We start from the raw sequence: 17,402 nt of genomic DNA, 5'->3' as shown, positions 1-17,402 counted from the left end.
GGCCCCATATTGAGACTTCTTCAAGGGATTTCTCAATTTTAGACACAAGTTTCTTTCGATGCTCGTCCACTTGCTCCTGAGAGAGATTTGCAAGACCGGTATATGCGGCGTCGCCCGTGCTATCGTCGGCATAACAATGTATGTCACGTATTTGTAACATATCATTGATATGTAAAAGGAATAGCGTAGGCGACAGCACGCAGCCCTGTGGAACACCAGCATTCACAGGCAAGGACTCTGAGCATGATCCGTCGACAACGACCTTGATGCTTCGTGCCTTGAGAAAGCTGGCGATCCATGTGCAAAGTCTCTCAGGGAGTCCGTATGAAGGCAATTTGGAGAGGAGCCCCTTGTGCCACACCCGGTCGAAAGCTTTGGCCACGTCTAAACTAACTGCCATGGCTTCCCCCTTACTCTCAATTGCAGATGCCCATCGATGGGTCAGATAAACCAGAAGATCACCAGCCGAACGACTGTGACGGAAACTTTTTATATTGATTTAAGTTGTATACGTAGTATATTATTATTAGTCTGTGATATAAGATATTATAATTACGTGGTATTCTGTTATTGTTGACTTTTTGTTGCTGTTGTTTATTTATTTATTTATTTATAAATACTTTATTGCACTTAAAGATAACAAAACAAGAAATACAAACACTTAAATATAACTTACACTCAGTACAATTGGCGGTCCTATCGCTTAGAGCGATTTCTTCCAGACAACCTTTGGTACAATAGAGGAATAAATACCAAAATACATAAATGGGTAGTGCAATAATAACTGTTGTTTGCTAAGTTTCCTTAGTTAATTGTATGTGAAATGCCGAAAAAACTAATTTTGGTACTTTATTCAAATCGATTTCATTTTCATATAAAATATTATCGATTAACGGATACAATTGATACGATTTCAGATAAGATATCTCTACTCGTGTCAAAAATGGATATGTCACAGAAATCATCATAAGCCGGTTGCAGAGCTTCACCGACCATCCCCCGTCCGACTAGGGCCCTTCCGGCCTCCTCCACTCAAGCGACAGCCCAATCCGATTTTCGAGATCCCCGTCGTTTATAGTGGGGAAATCTTCCAAAGATACCCACGGCCCCCGGGGATGGAGCCAAGGTTTATGTCGGATTCTTACCGACTAAAACCCCACTGTGTTCCGTCGAGCCGCGCAGTTAGCCGGGGCCGCGGGTACTCTTAGAAATCGTCCACGAATCGGCGCGTACGCAGTCCCCACTACCAAAAATAACGCGTCCGAGTTATCCACATTAGGGATAATCGCAGAGGTCAACCCCGCCGCAGTGCAATGGCGGGGCCTCGCTCTGGGGGACCGCCTTCCTTCACGGTGTCCCCTACGCCAGGTAAGTATATGTATAATATACATATAAGTAAGCCAGAAGGGCTACCTGCTACATTTTAACGCGGACGCGTGGGTGAACTGAAGGTTCAGGTAGCGACATGCAATTGTGACAGTAATTATCGAAAAAGAAAAAAAGATCAATTTGGGTTCGAGACTGGATTTCTAGGAAACACGAAGCTGGAACTTACCATAATTTATTGCGCGAAATACAACTGGAAGATGGTCAATAAAAATAATCAACTTGTAATAAATAAAATTGTGATATTGCTATACTAGGCATAATTTATAATTTGTATTTAAATATAAATGTAAAATGATCTAATGAACTAATGTAAATGATATATTGTTTAAATAATAACGTTAATTAGTTTAATTATAAAATTAAATAAGCATAATATAAATATTTGTTGGCGAATTGTGCGGACATAAAATTTATTATAAAAACTTTGTAACCACACTTCAAATAAATAAATTTTTATTTCATTTCATTTTCAAAAAATAATCACTTTATTCCATCTTATGATCTCATAAAATCCTATTGACTTTACAGTTTCTCCACAAGAGCATTCATGGCTTTGTCGTCGACTCATTATTTTCAACAAAATCAAAAGCCGTGCGGGCGATACTTGCAGCTTGCTGCGAGATATACGGAACTAGACCGATAAGCAGCGAGATCTGTCGCGAGTAGACGCAGTCATGTTTACATACGCTTTCGCCACTTCTCGCAAGAACGAAGCGCTTGACAAACTGTCGCGACTCGCGACAGAACTTGCTTCATTGTTTACACTTGCAAGCTGCTGTCAGACAGACTGTCGGACAGTTCTTGCAGAAGTTTACTTGCAGATGGAAACGCGGCCTTACACTTGCAAGTTGCTGTCAGACAGACTGTCGGACAGTTCTTACGGAAGTTTACTTGCAGATGGAAATGCCGCTAATGAAATAACATTTCAATTTCATCAATTTTTGATATTCAGCCGCGCTTCGCGCGTTCATGTTATCTGTGGCACGGATTGACCACAGTATTACTTTACCATAGAGTAATATAATATATACGCTTAGATTATACCATATTATACTAGTGTACGTTAAACATCGATAGTTTGGTAATCCGATAGTATCGAGAGTTTTACTAAAAACTATCGATAGTATCGATAGCCAATCGATAGTTTAAAAGATTGTACTTTGTAGGATTAGCGTAACATCAATAAAATAACAAATTTTATACGAAACGAAGTTTTATTTTCAATTAAATTTGAGATAACAATAAAAAAATCAGCATTCATCATTATTAAAATGAATGATAATATACGCACGGTAATTCACCTACCATAGAGAATAATCTCAATGTGTACACCTTTGAATTAATGAAATATGCACGGTAATTCCCCTACTATAGAGAACAATCCTAATGTCTACGCCTTTGTCAGTTGTCACTATGGCCGGGGAATAACCTACATACATGCATACCTAGACTGTAGGGATGTATCATCACTACATATTATAAAACAAAGTCGCTTTCTCTGTCCCTATGTCCCTTTGTATGCTTAAATCTTTAAAACTACGCAACGGATTTGGATGCGGTTTTTTTTAATAGATAGAGTGATTCAAGAGGAAGGTATATAATTTATTGGGTTTTAGACAAAGCGGACGAAGCCGCGGGCGGTAAGCTAGTAAACTATAAGTAATACTTGAGTAAACAATCGATCGATTGTTTTAAAAAACTATCGATAGTATCGATAGCCATTTACTATCGATACTATCGATAGTATATATCGATGTTTAACGTACACTAGATTATACACCTAGGTGTATAATCTAAGTATATACGGGCGCACCACAGAGTACATCGAATATACGGGTAGCGCACAGATTAGGTATTAGTATGGCGTAGCGGTAAGAAAAAATGGCCAAAAATCAAAAATGGCGAGAAACTCGAGAAAGGAATAAAGTATTGTGTATTGTGCAAAGAGTATAATGTATAATAGGGCATATGGCTGGTGTGCAAAGAATATACTACTCTCTAACGAGAGCTGGTGAGCAACGCAATTTATAATAAAACTTAAAGATAGAATGGATATAATTGGGGATTTATTATATCGAGGCATCAAAGTCGAAAAATTTGGATAAAATTAGATGAAGATCAAAAGTAAACTTTGAGGAAGGTAATATGCAATTTATGGATCAATATTTGGAAGAAATGAGCATCATACAACCAAAAGACAAAGATAGTATGCACGCCTCTTAAGCGAAGCGTTGAGGTGGGTACTACTGTCACTTCGCGCAAAACATCTGATTTTTCAAACTTAAAATGTCTTTATGTATCATACATTGCACTTGTAAGATAATACATACACACACATATTTACAAATATATTAGAAAAATTAATTGAAACTACCACAAAGAGAGAAAATCAATATAACCTAAAACATATCTCGGAGAAATTTATTATTGAAAAATTTACAAGTAAGAATTCTAATGCATTGCAATGGATAGAGAATTTTGAAAAAGAGTGTGACCGCTTCAATATTATAAAAGATGAAACAAAAATAGAAATATTAAGATTCTTTTTGGAAAAATCTTGTTTGGATTGGTATAGCTCGATGGCCATCAAACTTAACAGTTACTGCTGAATGGAAGGAATGGAAAAACAAATTTTTGGAAACTTAAAAACCAAGGATGGGACATGGTCACTTCTGCCTTTTCATTCAGATATAAAGAATGACTATTAATTGACTATGCAATAAAAAAAGAACGACTCATACTAGACATAAACAAATCAGTGGACCCCAAAACAATAATAGAACTTATTGCAACAGGCTTACCTGGGTTTATCTTAAATAAGTTAAACCGGGATGAACTCAACGACACTGCTGATTTGTTCAACGAGATAAGAAAATATGAAGGTATGATGTACAAGAAGAACTCACCTATGCTAAGGAGTGCTACTTTTCTTCATAGAAATAAAATTAATGAGAAGAAGCCATGTAAGACCTGTGAATCGTTAGACAAAGGAATAAGATATCATCCAGAAGAATCATGTTGGTTCAAGAAAAATAAAATTGAATCTGAAAGGGGTATCAAAGCCAGAACTGTGAACAATAATTCAATTATTGAAGTATGACGAGATTTTGATATACTCATCGACACATAAGAGATGTATTAGAGGCAATAATAAAAGAAGGCTTTAGATTGAAGTTGCAGAAATGTACCTTTGCTTCAGAATCGGTAAAGTACCTAGGGCATGTAATTCAGCACAATTCGGTAAGACCACTTAAAGACAATCTGATCTCAATAAAACATTTTCCATTTTACATAATTTATTAAGAAAAAATGAAAAGTTTGTGTGGTCAGAGAAATGTGAAGAATCATTTAATCAAATAAAAAATTATTTATGCTCAACCTGTGCTGGAAATATTTGATAATGATTTACCAATATAAACTTTTACAGATGCATCTTTAGAGGGTATTGGGGCAATATTAAAACAGACACAACTAGACGGCAAAGACAAACCGATGGCATACTTTTCAAAGAGAATAAATGAATCTCAAAAACGAAAAAAAGCTATATATTTGGAATGCCTTGCTATAAAAGAAGCTGTTAATTATTGGCAACACTGGCTCATTAGAAAACAATTCACCATTTACTCCGACCACAAACCTCTATAGAACATGAATATTAAATGCAGGACAGATGAACAATTGGGTGACCTCACATATTACCTATCTTAGTATGACTTTACAATAAAATATATACTTGGCAAAGAAAATGTTGAAGCTGACTGTTTGAGTCGAAACCCAGTATTAGAATCAGAAGATAAAAAAAGAAAACCTATTGAAAATAGTTAATTTAATACAGATTAATACAAAAGATGTAATTGAAGATCAAGAGAAAAATGCAATAATAATAGAAAATAAACAAAATCTTACACATACACAAAAATGAAATATACTACAAAAAAATAAAGAAAGATGAAAAGATTATCCCCTCAGAAGAATTCAGTCAATAACTTATTAAAAAGGTGCATGAAGATTTATGCCATATTGGTATCAGACAATTGCAGAAAAAGATAAGCCCTGTATATACAGCTAAAAATCTAGCAAAAAAATTGGTTGTTTGTAAAGTAGGTTTACGATCGAGATGTTTACGTGATAACGTTAACGTACGTACGTCTTATTGGTGGCAGCGCTCGAGATGAGACGGGAGATCGGTCCATCTCTCTCTCGTTATACCTTCGATCGTGCTCGTGAGGTTTTGGTGTGACACAAGTTTCTGAACATGTCACCTAACTAAAACGATTTTAAAAACGTTATCACGTCAAAAACATCATAAATATTTGTAAAATATGTGAAATATGTATAAAAAATAAATCAAGATGTCAAGGAAAATTTGGACTAATGTCACAACTGGGACCAGCAACAAAACCGTTTGAGATAATGTCAATAGATACTATCGGTGGCTTTGGAGGATCTAGGTCGACAAAAAAATATTTACACCTTTTAGTAGACCACTATACCAGGTATGCATTTATTGTAACTTCTAAAACACAGAATGCAAGTGACTTTATAAAACTAACAAAGAAAGTACTCGAGACAGATGAGATTGGAATAATTCTAACTAATCAGTACCCGGGTATCAACTCCAGAGAATTTAAACAATATTTACTGGAAAACAACATTTATATTGACAGCGGTCAATACACCGTTCTCGAATGGCTTGAACGAAAGATTAAATCAAATAATAGTAAATAAAATAAGATGCAGAATAAATGAGAAAAATAACAAGAAAACATGGACAACAGTAGCAAGAGAATGTATATACAGAAATATAATGAAACAGAACACTCTGTTACAGGATTTGCACCAAAATACTTACTGGATGGTACAAATGTCACTATTCTACCAAATGAAATTAAAACAATACAAAAGGAAGACAAGTGGATTGCAGATAGAAGATTAGCATTAGAGAATACAATAAAATTCCACAATAACACAACACAACAAGAAAATATTTGACAGAAATAGAAAACCGCTAGAATTACAAATAGGTGGAGAATGGAAACAGATTAAATAGTTAAAAATTAGACGAACTATCAATAGGACCTTTCAAGATTTTGGAGAAAATATCAAACTCCATCTATAGGATTGACACCAGAAATAGAAAAACAGAATCAACACTATTTCACATAACTAAATTACAACCAGTAACAGCAGAATATGAAGATTTCAAGATTACGTTTAGTATATAGATATATTAATTAGAATTTTCTCTTTTGGGGGGGGGGGGAGATGTAATGAAATAACATTTCATCAATATTCAAATTTGCTAAAGTCAATCTCGTTCTTTGTCATGCAATCTGGACTCCGCCATGTCCACTTTCTTAGTGGCTTCTTTTTGAAAAATGAGCTCATAGTGTATAGCCGCTGACGTTCGAGAAAGTTAACAAGCATTTGACCCCTTGTGTTTCTACATTCATATCCGTGTTAGAAGCACTCATTTCTGGTCAAGTGTTCCTATGCTGACAGGCAGACGTCTTCTTTCTTCTCTTCTTCATCACCACCGGAGACTATGATGTAGACTGCAGACTTCCTTCTCGGCGGAGCAGGTCGCGCTGCCGCTGCTGCCGCGGTGTCTGCGCGCTGTAGGTGTAGCGAAGTGCCTGGTCCGCCTCTCTCATGAGGAAGCGGGACAGCACTACGATCTCTGGATTGGCTGTGCCTTCCTGTGCATAAGCATAATCACACCACCTAGACCGTAGGTGCGGTCTCAATTTGTCTAGTATTTCCCTCGCTAACATAGGATTAAACAAATATCCTTTCCTGTCTATAGTTTGGAGTATACACACCACATTTTGCACCTTTACCGCGAAGCAGTTGATTTCTCTGGCTGCTGCTTCGGGTCGCGGCAGCTTCCTTAGGTCTTCCATGGCCCTGTCGATTATTATTTCGGGTCTTCCGAAGCACTGCTTCAAAGTTTTCATGACTGCTTCAGGTGATGATGGTGATGAGGCAGCGCCGCCACGGCGTCTCTCGCTTCTCCCTTCAAGCAGGTACGCAGCTGCTCTATGTTCTCTGCATCGGACACTTGGTGTATACTGCTTGTGTTCCGGTAGGCTGCTCGCATGAACATCATGGCTTGCATTAGCATAGCTATAACATTACTCACTATTTTTTTCGTAACTTGGACCTCTCCATCAGTCTTTACTTTTTCTCGGTACAACTGAAGGTACTTAGATATGTCCTTATGCACGATTTTCAAGTAAATATCTCGGAGCTGCGTGTATTTTAGTCTTTCAACTGCCATGAGGTTGTCATCCCCTAGCTGCTTCTGTTCAGAGTCAGTATGATCTTCAACCTCTTTGATGTATTCCGAAAGAGTTGCAACGGTCGGTTTAATCGTTAAGAGTAGCGAGATGTTATCAGTTTCTTTCTTTTCGCTTTCTTTGCTCGTTCCTAGAACTTGTAGGTCTGGAACTAGTGCAGATCTCTTCTTTTGTTGGCGTTTTGATCTCTGGTTAGAAGCACTCATTTCTGGTCAAGTGTTTCTATGCTGACAGGTAGACGTCTTCTTTCTTCTCTTATTCATCACCACCGGAGACTATGGTGTAGACTGCAGACTTCTTTCTCGGCGGAGCAGTTCGCGCTGCCGCTGCTGCCGCGGTGTCTCTGCGCGCTGGCGCAGTGCTGCTCGTCGGCGCGTAGGTGTTGCGAAGCGCCTGGTCCGCCTCTCTCATGAGGAAGCGGGACTGCACTACGATCTCTGGATCCGCTGTGCCTTCCTGTGCATAAGCATAATCACACCACCCAGACCGTAGGTGCGGACTCAATTTGTCTAGTATTTCCCTCGCTAACATAGGATTAAACAAATATCCTTTCCTGTCTATAGTTTGGAGTATACACACCACATTTTGCACCTTTACCGCGAAGCAGTTGATTTCTCTGGCTGCTGCTTCGGGTCGCGGCAGCTTTCTTAGGTCTTCCATGACCCTGTCGATTATTATTTCGGGCCTTCCGAAGCACTGCTCCAAAGTTTTCATGACTGCTTCAGGTGATGAAGCAGTGTGAAGCAGCGCCGCCACGGCGTCTCTCGCTTCTCCCTTCAAGCAGGTACGCAGCCGCTGTATGTTCTCTGCATCGGACACTTGGTACATACTGCTTGTGTTCCGGTAGGCTGCTCGCATAAACATCATGGCTTGCATTAGCATAGCTATAACATTACTCACTATTTTTTTCGTAACTTGGACCTCTCCATCAGTCTTTACTTTTTCTCGGTACAACTGAAGGTACTTAGATATGTCCTTATGCACGATTTTCAAGTAAATATCTCGGAGCTGCGTGTATTTTAGTCTCAACTGCCATGTGGTTGTCATCCCCTAGCTGCTTCTGTTCAGAGTCAGTATGATCTTCAACCTCTTTGATGTATTCCGAAAGAGTTGCAACGGTCGGTTTAATCGTTAAGAGTAGCGAGATGTTATCAGTTTCTTTCTTTTCGCTTTCTTTGCTCGTTCCTAGAACTTGTAGGTCTGGAACTAGTGCAGATCTCTTCTTTTGTTGGCGTTTTGATCTCTGGTTAGAAGCACTCATTTCTGGTCAAGTGTTTCTGTGCTGACAGTCAGACGTCTTCTTTCTTCTCTTATTCATCACCACTGGAGACTATGGTGTAGACTGCAGACTTCCTTCTCAGCGGAGCACTTCGCGCTGCCGCTGCTGCCGCGGTGTCTGCGCGCTGTAGGTGTAGCGAATTGCCTGGTCCGCCTCTCTCATGAGGAAGCGGGACAGCACTACGATCTCTGGATTGGCTGTGCCTTCCTGTGCATAAGCATAGTCACACCACCTCTAGACCGTAGGTGCGGTCTCAATTTGTCTAGTATTTCCCTCGCTAACATAGGATTAAACAAATATCCTTTCCTGTCTATGTTTGGAGTATACACACCACATTTTGCACCTTTACCGCGAAGCAGTTGATTTCTCTGGCTGCTGTTTCAGGTCGCGGCAGCTTCCTTAGGTCTTCCATGGCCCTGTCGATTATTATATCGGGCCTTCCGAAGCACTGCTCCAAAGTTTTCATGACTGCTTCAGGTGATGAAGCAGTGTGAAGCAGCGCCGCCACGGCGTCTCTCGCTTCTCCCTTCAAGCAGGTACGCAGCCGCTGTATGTTCTCTGCATCGGACACTTGGTACATACTGCTTGTGTTCCGGTAGGCTGCTCGCATGAACATCATGGCTTGCATTAGCAAAGCTATAACATTACTCACTATTTTTTTCGTAACTTGGACCTCTCCATCAGTCTTTACTTTTTCTCGGTACAACTGAAGGTACTTAGAAATGTCCTTATGCACGATTTTCAAGTAAATATCTCGGAGCTGCGTGTATTTTAGTCTCAACTGCCATGTGGTTGTCATCCCCTAGCTGCTTCTGTTCAGAGTCAGTATGATCTTCAACCTCTTTGATGTATTCCGAAAGAGTTGCAACGGTCGGTTTAATCGTTAAGAGTAGCGAGATGTTATCAGTTTCTTTCTTTTCGCTTTCTTTGCTCGTTCCTAGAACTTGTAGGTCTGGAACTAGTGCAGATCTCTTCTTTTGTTGGCGTTTTGATCTCTGGTTAGAAGCACTCATTTCTGGTCAAGTGTTTCTGTGCTGACAGGCAGACGTCTTCTTTCTTCTCTTATTCATCACCACTGGAGACTATGGTGTAGACTGCAGACTTCCTTCTCGGCGGAGCAGTTCGCGCTGCCGCTGCTGCCGCGGTGTCTGCGCGCTGTAGGTGTAGCGAATTGCCTGGTCCGCCTCTCTCATGAGGAAGCGGGACAGCACTACGATCTCTGGATTGGCTGTGCCTTCCTGTGCATAAGCATAGTCACACCACCTCTAGACCGTAGGTGCGGTCTCAATTTGTCTAGTATTTCCCTCGCTAACATAGGATTATACAAATATCCTTTCCTGTCTATAGTTTGGAGTATAGACACCACATTTTGCACCTTTACCGCGAAGCAGTTGATTTCTCTGGCTGCTGCTCCGGGTCGCGGCAGCTTTCTTAGGTCTTCCATGGCCCTGTCGATTATTATTTCGGGCCTTCCGAAGCACTGCTCCAAAGTTTTCATGACTGCTTCAGGTGATGAAGCAGTGTGAAGCAGCGCCGCCACGGCGTCTCTCGCTCCTCCCTTCAAGCAGGTACGCAGCCGCTGTATGTTCTCTGCATCGGACACTTGGTACATACTGCTTGTGTTCCGGTAGGCTGCTCGCATGAACATCATGGCTTGCATTAGCATAGCTATAACATTACTCACTATTTTTTTCGTAACTTGGACCTCTCCATCAGTCTTTACTTTTTCTCGGTACAACTGAAGGTACTTAGAAATGTCCTTATGCACGATTTTCAAGTAAATATCTCGGAGCTGCGTGTATTTTAGTCTTTCAACTGCCATGTGGTTGTCATCCCCTAGCTGCTTCTGTTCAGAGTCAGTATGATCTTCAACCTCTTTGATGTATTCCGAAAGAGTTGCAACGGTCGGTATAATCGTTAAGAGTAGCGAGATGTTATCAGTTTCTTTCTTTTCGCTTTCTTTGCTCGTTCCTAGAACTTGTAGGTCTGGAACTAGTGCAGATCTCTTCTTTTGTTGGCGTTTTGATCTCTGGTTAGAAGCACTCATTTCTGGTCAAGTGTTTCTATGCTGACAGGTAGACGTCTTCTTTCTTCTCTTATTCATCACCACCGGAGACTATGGTGTAGACTGCAGACTTCTTTCTCGGCGGAGCAGTTCGCGCTGCCGCTGCTGCCGCGGTGTCTCTGCGCGCTGGCGCAGTGCTGCTCGTCGGCGCGTAGGTGTTGCGAAGCGCCTGGTCCGCCTCTCTCATGAGGAAGCGGGACTGCACTACGATCTCTGGATCCGCTGTGCCTTCCTGTGCATAAGCATAATCACACCACCCAGACCGTAGGTGCGGACTCAATTTGTCTAGTATTTCCCTCGCTAACATAGGATTAAACAAATATCCTTTCCTGTCTATAGTTTGGAGTATACACACCACATTTTGCACCTTTACCGCGAAGCAGTTGATTTCTCTGGCTGCTGCTTCGGGTCGCGGCAGCTTTCTTAGGTCTTCCATGGCCCTGTCGATTATTATTTCGGGCCTTCCGAAGCACTGCTCCAAAGTTTTCATGACTGCTTCAGGTGATGAAGCAGTGTGAAGCAGCGCCGCCACGGCGTCTCTCGCTTCTCCCTTCAAGCAGGTACGCAGCCGCTGTATGTTCTCTGCATCGGACACTTGGTACATACTGCTTGTGTTCCGGTAGGCTGCTCGCATAAACATCATGGCTTGCATTAGCATAGCTATAACATTACTCACTATTTTTTTCGTAACTTGGACCTCTCCATCAGTCTTTACTTTTTCTCGGTACAACTGAAGGTACTTAGATATGTCCTTATGCACGATTTTCAAGTAAATATCTCGGAGCTGCGTGTATTTTAGTCTCAACTGCCATGTGGTTGTCATCCCCTAGCTGCTTCTGTTCAGAGTCAGTATGATCTTCAACCTCTTTGATGTATTCCGAAAGAGTTGCAACGGTCGGTTTAATCGTTAAGAGTAGCGAGATGTTATCAGTTTCTTTCTTTTCGCTTTCTTTGCTCGTTCCTAGAACTTGTAGGTCTGGAACTAGTGCAGATCTCTTCTTTTGTTGGCGTTTTGATCTCTGGTTAGAAGCACTCATTTCTGGTCAAGTGTTTCTGTGCTGACAGTCAGACGTCTTCTTTCTTCTCTTATTCATCACCACTGGAGACTATGGTTTAGACTGCAGACTTCCTTCTCAGCGGAGCACTTCGCGCTGCCGCTGCTGCCGCGGTGTCTGCGCGCTGTAGGTGTAGCGAATTGCCTGGTCCGCCTCTCTCATGAGGAAGCGGGACAGCACTACGATCTCTGGATTGGCTGTGCCTTCCTGTGCATAAGCATAGTCACACCACCTCTAGACCGTAGGTGCGGTCTCAATTTGTCTAGTATTTCCCTCGCTAACATAGGATTAAACAAATATCCTTTCCTGTCTATGTTTGGAGTATACACACCACATTTTGCACCTTTACCGCGAAGCAGTTGATTTCTCTGGCTGCTGTTTCAGGTCGCGGCAGCTTCCTTAGGTCTTCCATGGCCCTGTCGATTATTATATCGGGCCTTCCGAAGCACTGCTCCAAAGTTTTCATGACTGCTTCAGGTGATGAAGCAGTGTGAAGCAGCGCCGCCACGGCGTCTCTCGCTTCTCCCTTCAAGCAGGTACGCAGCCGCTGTATGTTCTCTGCATCGGACACTTGGTACATACTGCTTGTGTTCCGGTAGGCTGCTCGCATGAACATCATGGCTTGCATTAGCAAAGCTATAACATTACTCACTATTTTTTTCGTAACTTGGACCTCTCCATCAGTCTTTACTTTTTCTCGGTACAACTGAAGGTACTTAGAAATGTCCTTATGCACGATTTTCAAGTAAATATCTCGGAGCTGCGTGTATTTTAGTCTCAACTGCCATGTGGTTGTCATCCCCTAGCTGCTTCTGTTCAGAGTCAGTATGATCTTCAACCTCTTTGATGTATTCCGAAAGAGTTGCAACGGTCGGTTTATCGTTAAGAGTAGCGAGATGTTATCAGTTTCTTTCTTTTCGCTTTCTTTGCTCGTTCCTAGAACTTGTAGGTCTGGAACTAGTGCAGATCTCTTCTTTTGTTGGCGTTTTGATCTCTGGTTAGAAGCACTCATTTCTGGTCAAGTGTTTCTGTGCTGACAGGCAGACGTCTTCTTTCTTCTCTTATTCATCACCACTGGAGACTATGGTGTAGACTGCAGACTTCCTTCTCGGCGGAGCAGTTCGCGCTGCCGCTGCTGCCGCGGTGTCTGCGCGCTGTAGGTGTAGCGAATTGCCTGGTCCGCCTCTCTCATGAGGAAGCGGGACAGCACTACGATCTCTGGATTGGCTGTGCCTTCCTGTGCATAAGCATAGTCACACCACCTCTAGACCGTAGGTGCGGTCTCAATTTGTCTAGTATTTCCCTCGCTAACATAGGATTATACAAATATCCTTTCCTGTCTATAGTTTGGAGTATAGACACCACATTTTGCACCTTTACCGCGAAGCAGTTGATTTCTCTGGCTGCTGCTCCGGGTCGCGGCAGCTTTCTTAGGTCTTCCATGGCCCTGTCGATTATTATTTCGGGCCTTCCGAAGCACTGCTCCAAAGTTTTCATGACTGCTTCAGGTGATGAAGCAGTGTGAAGCAGCGCCGCCACGGCGTCTCTCGCTCCTCCCTTCAAGCAGGTACGCAGCCGCTGTATGTTCTCTGCATCGGACACTTGGTACATACTGCTTGTGTTCCGGTAGGCTGCTCGCATGAACATCATGGCTTGCATTAGCATAGCTATAACATTACTCACTATTTTTTTCGTAACTTGGACCTCTCCATCAGTCTTTACTTTTTCTCGGTACAACTGAAGGTACTTAGAAATGTCCTTATGCACGATTTTCAAGTAAATATCTCGGAGCTGCGTGTATTTTAGTCTTTCAACTGCCATGTGGTTGTCATCCCCTAGCTGCTTCTGTTCAGAGTCAGTATGATCTTCAACCTCTTTGATGTATTCCGAAAGAGTTGCAACGGTCGGTTTAATCGTTAAGAGTAGCGAGATGTTATCAGTTTCTTTCTTTTCGCTTTCCTTGCTCGTTCCTAGAACTTGTAGGTCTGGAACTAGTGCAGATCTCTTCTTTTGTTGGCGTTTTGATCTCTGGTTAGAAGCACTCATTTCTGGTCAAGTGTTTCTATGCTGACAGGCAGACGTCTTCTTTCTTCTCTTATTCATCACCACTGGAGACTATGGTGTAGACTGCAGACTTCCTTCTCGGCGGAGCAGGTCGCGCTGCCGCTGCTGCCGCGGTGTCTGCGCGCTGTAGGTGTAGCGAATTGCCTGGTCCGCCTCTCTCATGAGGAAGCGGGACAGCACTACGATCTCTGGATTGGCTGTGCCTTCCTGTGCATAAGCATAGTCACACCACCTCTAGACCGTAGGTGCGGTCTCAATTTGTCTAGTATTTCCCTCGCTAACATAGGATTAAACAAATATCCTTTCCTGTCTATGTTTGGAGTATACACACCACATTTTGCACCTTTACCGCGAAGCAGTTGATTTCTCTGGCTGCTGCTTCGGGTCGCGGCAGCTTCCTTAGGTCTTCCATGGCCCTGTCGATTATTATTTCGGGCCTTCCGAAGCACTGCTCCAAAGTTTTCATGACTGCTTCAGGTGATGAAGCAGTGTGAAGCAGCGCCGCCACGGCGTCTCTCGCTTCTCCCTTCAAGCAGGTACGAAGGTACGAACACTTGTTGGACGCGTGGTACATTGTCAAGTCCTTATCTAACAAACGCTACGGCGTCGCAGTAACCAGTAACTTTATTTAAGTGACCGAAAAATAGGTAAGGACAATTTTGGGGGTAGCTCTTCCCATTGATATTGTCAGCTTTTTCTTTGTCTCCGTTTTTAGGCTCACTCAAAAATCTACAGAAATTCTTACAATACTTGGGTCATTATTTCATTAATCACTTACTATTGTATTTCTCGAAGAAAATTAAGATTGTAACTAAAGAAAATTATTATTTTTTTTCATTTTCAGGACTCTCCATTTTGCTCCACTCTCCCGTTTGGCCCCATCCTCTGTCTTATAATGGTAGTTATTTTGTTAATTTCTACATGTATAACTCTCTTAGTAAAATAAATAAATTTACCTATTTTGAGATATTTAATGTCATACTATTGTATTGTGTACATTTTTTAATGCCTAATAGGTATATGATATAGATTGATATTCATGATTTTTTATTTTCCTTTTATAACTAGAATCTAATTAATGGCTACATATTTTAATAATATATTTTCTATCACCAAAACTTATATTTGTCACTAGCTTTCCGCCTGCGGCTTCGCCCGCGTTTTCAAAGAAAAACCCGCATAGTTCCCGTTCCCGTGGGATTTCCGGGATAAAACCTAGCCTATGTTACTCGTGGATAATGTAGCTTTCGAATGGTGAAAGACTTTTTAAAATCGGTTCAGTAGTTTATGAGCCTATTCATTACAATCAAACAAACAAAGTTTTCCTCTTTATAATATTAGTGTAGATTAAGTTGTATCACCTAATAAATAGATCTATCACCACGAAATATTTTCGTTCTCAGATAAACAAAAATTGTTCCCAGGTATGAATTATCAAATTAATGTTAATATGTGTAAAATAAGAGATCGATAACCAATAATATTATATTGCATTACATGAATATAAACTTCGTTCTTATAATAACAGTTTTGTTACCTCTGTGCTCAGAATGGTAGATCTGTCACCAAATAAATCGATTATCGATCCCTGACTGCGACTCCTTTTTATTTGATATTTTGTCACCAATACAGTAGTAACATTCTCGTTCTTATAATAACAGTTTTGTTACTTAAATAATAGCTCTGTGCTCAGAATGGTAGATCAGTCACCAAATAAATCTATTATCGATCCCTGACTGCGACCCCTTTTTATTTGATATTTGTCACCAATACAGTAGTAACATTCTATTTCGTTTAGATAATAAATTAATAGTATTCGTTAGCAATTTAATACATCAATTTATAATTTTAATGAAAAAATGATCAAAGGGGCGGAGACAAATTGGCGCGACAAGCTGATTATTCAGTGGTTATTATTTTTAAGAATAAATATTGATTATTTTAACTTTTATTAAGTGTTTTATCCACTATTCTGCTAGCCATAAGCCAGCTATTTTAAACCAGCGCTGATTGTTCAGTGGTAATTATTTTAAACAATAAATATTGATTATTTTGACTTTAATTGTTTTATTTACTGCTCTGCTAAAAAAAATATTTAAACATAATTTATACTAACCAGTGGAAATTTAGAACCTTGGGAGTCTAGATAAGTAGCAGAATGTTTTGGTTGAAACGATGATGACAACCCTAATTATTTTTTATTTAAACTTAATGCAATTTTCTAGTAACATAATATGATTTATTGGTGATCTCTTTAAATTAGTTTGCTTAAATACTTATTAGGACACACCTATTATAATACATACAAAAACATTCATTTGGTACTAGACCTTATATCTCAGGATTTTAGGTGATTTATTGTGGAACTGATTTTGCATTGTTTGGTGACAGATCTACTATTTTGAGGACAAACCCTATTATTTAAGAAACACAAAACTAATTAAATTGGTGATAGCTTAAATGATACCCTTTTAATAACCATAGACAAATCTATACCAATAATATTGGGGTGTCTATTTGTTACAATAAAATAACTGCTTTTTACTAAATGAATATGTATGTATACACGTTACATATGCCAAAATAGTAATTTTTGTTTGTTCCGGCTTATCTCAGGACGGCAAGACCGATTTTGATTGAACTTTAACTGACTGATAGCCGATGTAATAAGGAGTAACTAAGGCTACCATAGAAATCTAAATAACAAGATACTAGAACTGCTATTGTCATAATTAGTATGAAAATCACTGTTGCCAAAATTAACACATAAATATTAAATTCATCTTTTAAATATGTATCCTAACGCACGACTTTACGGTTTATTTAAGAATAACATCCCTAGGTACATGAGAGGTTTCGTTTCCTTTTGCTCCAAAACGAAAAAATTCGGCTTTTCTACAACAGAGGGTTAATTTTCAATAGATATAACTTTGAACCTAAACACATACAAATAAGGTTGAAATTTGTGCTAAACATGATAATAAGAACGGTCGACTGTGACATTCATTGTTATTGATTTCTATGGTGAAACTCGTACATAATACTTGTAAATCTTATATATAAAAATGAATCGCAAAATGTGTTGGTAAGCGCATAACTCGAGAACGGCTGAACCGATTTCGATAATTCTTTTTTTATTATATTCCTTGAAGTACGAGGATGGTTTTTATGTAGAGAAAACGTAAATATGTACCACGGGCGAAGCCGGGGCGGACCGCTAGAAAACGGCATTATTTCTAACAAAAAATAAT

General features: G+C 40.3%; 1 long non-coding RNA gene, 1 other non-coding gene and 1 pseudogene across 3 annotated transcripts; 2 read left to right on the top strand and 1 right to left on the bottom strand.

Annotated features, from left to right (window-relative positions):
* Window positions 1-1,216: 1,216 nt before the first annotated feature.
* On the bottom strand, window positions 1,217-1,376 carry LOC149905606 (U1 spliceosomal RNA). Its single transcript, XR_016457115.1, has one exon. It is a non-coding gene; the product is annotated as a U1 spliceosomal RNA (small nuclear RNA).
* A 1,928-nt stretch (window positions 1,377-3,304) lies between these two features.
* On the top strand, window positions 3,305-15,187 carry LOC149905604 (uncharacterized). Its single transcript, XR_016457110.1, has 2 exons — window positions 3,305-3,400; window positions 14,996-15,187. It is a non-coding gene; the product is annotated as an uncharacterized LOC149905604 (long non-coding RNA).
* On the top strand, window positions 3,535-5,332 carry LOC149905605 (uncharacterized; annotated as a pseudogene). Its single transcript, XR_016457060.1, has 3 exons — window positions 3,535-3,595; window positions 3,709-4,593; window positions 4,817-5,332. The product of XR_016457060.1 is annotated as an uncharacterized LOC149905605 (transcript).
* Window positions 15,188-17,402: the final 2,215 nt, after the last annotated feature.

The sequence above is a fragment of the Colias eurytheme genome, chromosome 9 (genome assembly GCF_061535395.1).
Source record: "Colias eurytheme isolate Ceu_HAF_F1 chromosome 9, ilColEury1 Martin Lab GWU primary, whole genome shotgun sequence".
NCBI lineage: Eukaryota > Metazoa > Arthropoda > Insecta > Lepidoptera > Pieridae > Colias > Colias eurytheme.
The sequence above is the reverse complement of the archived record's forward strand: the minus strand, read 5'-3'. Positions and strand labels throughout refer to the sequence as shown.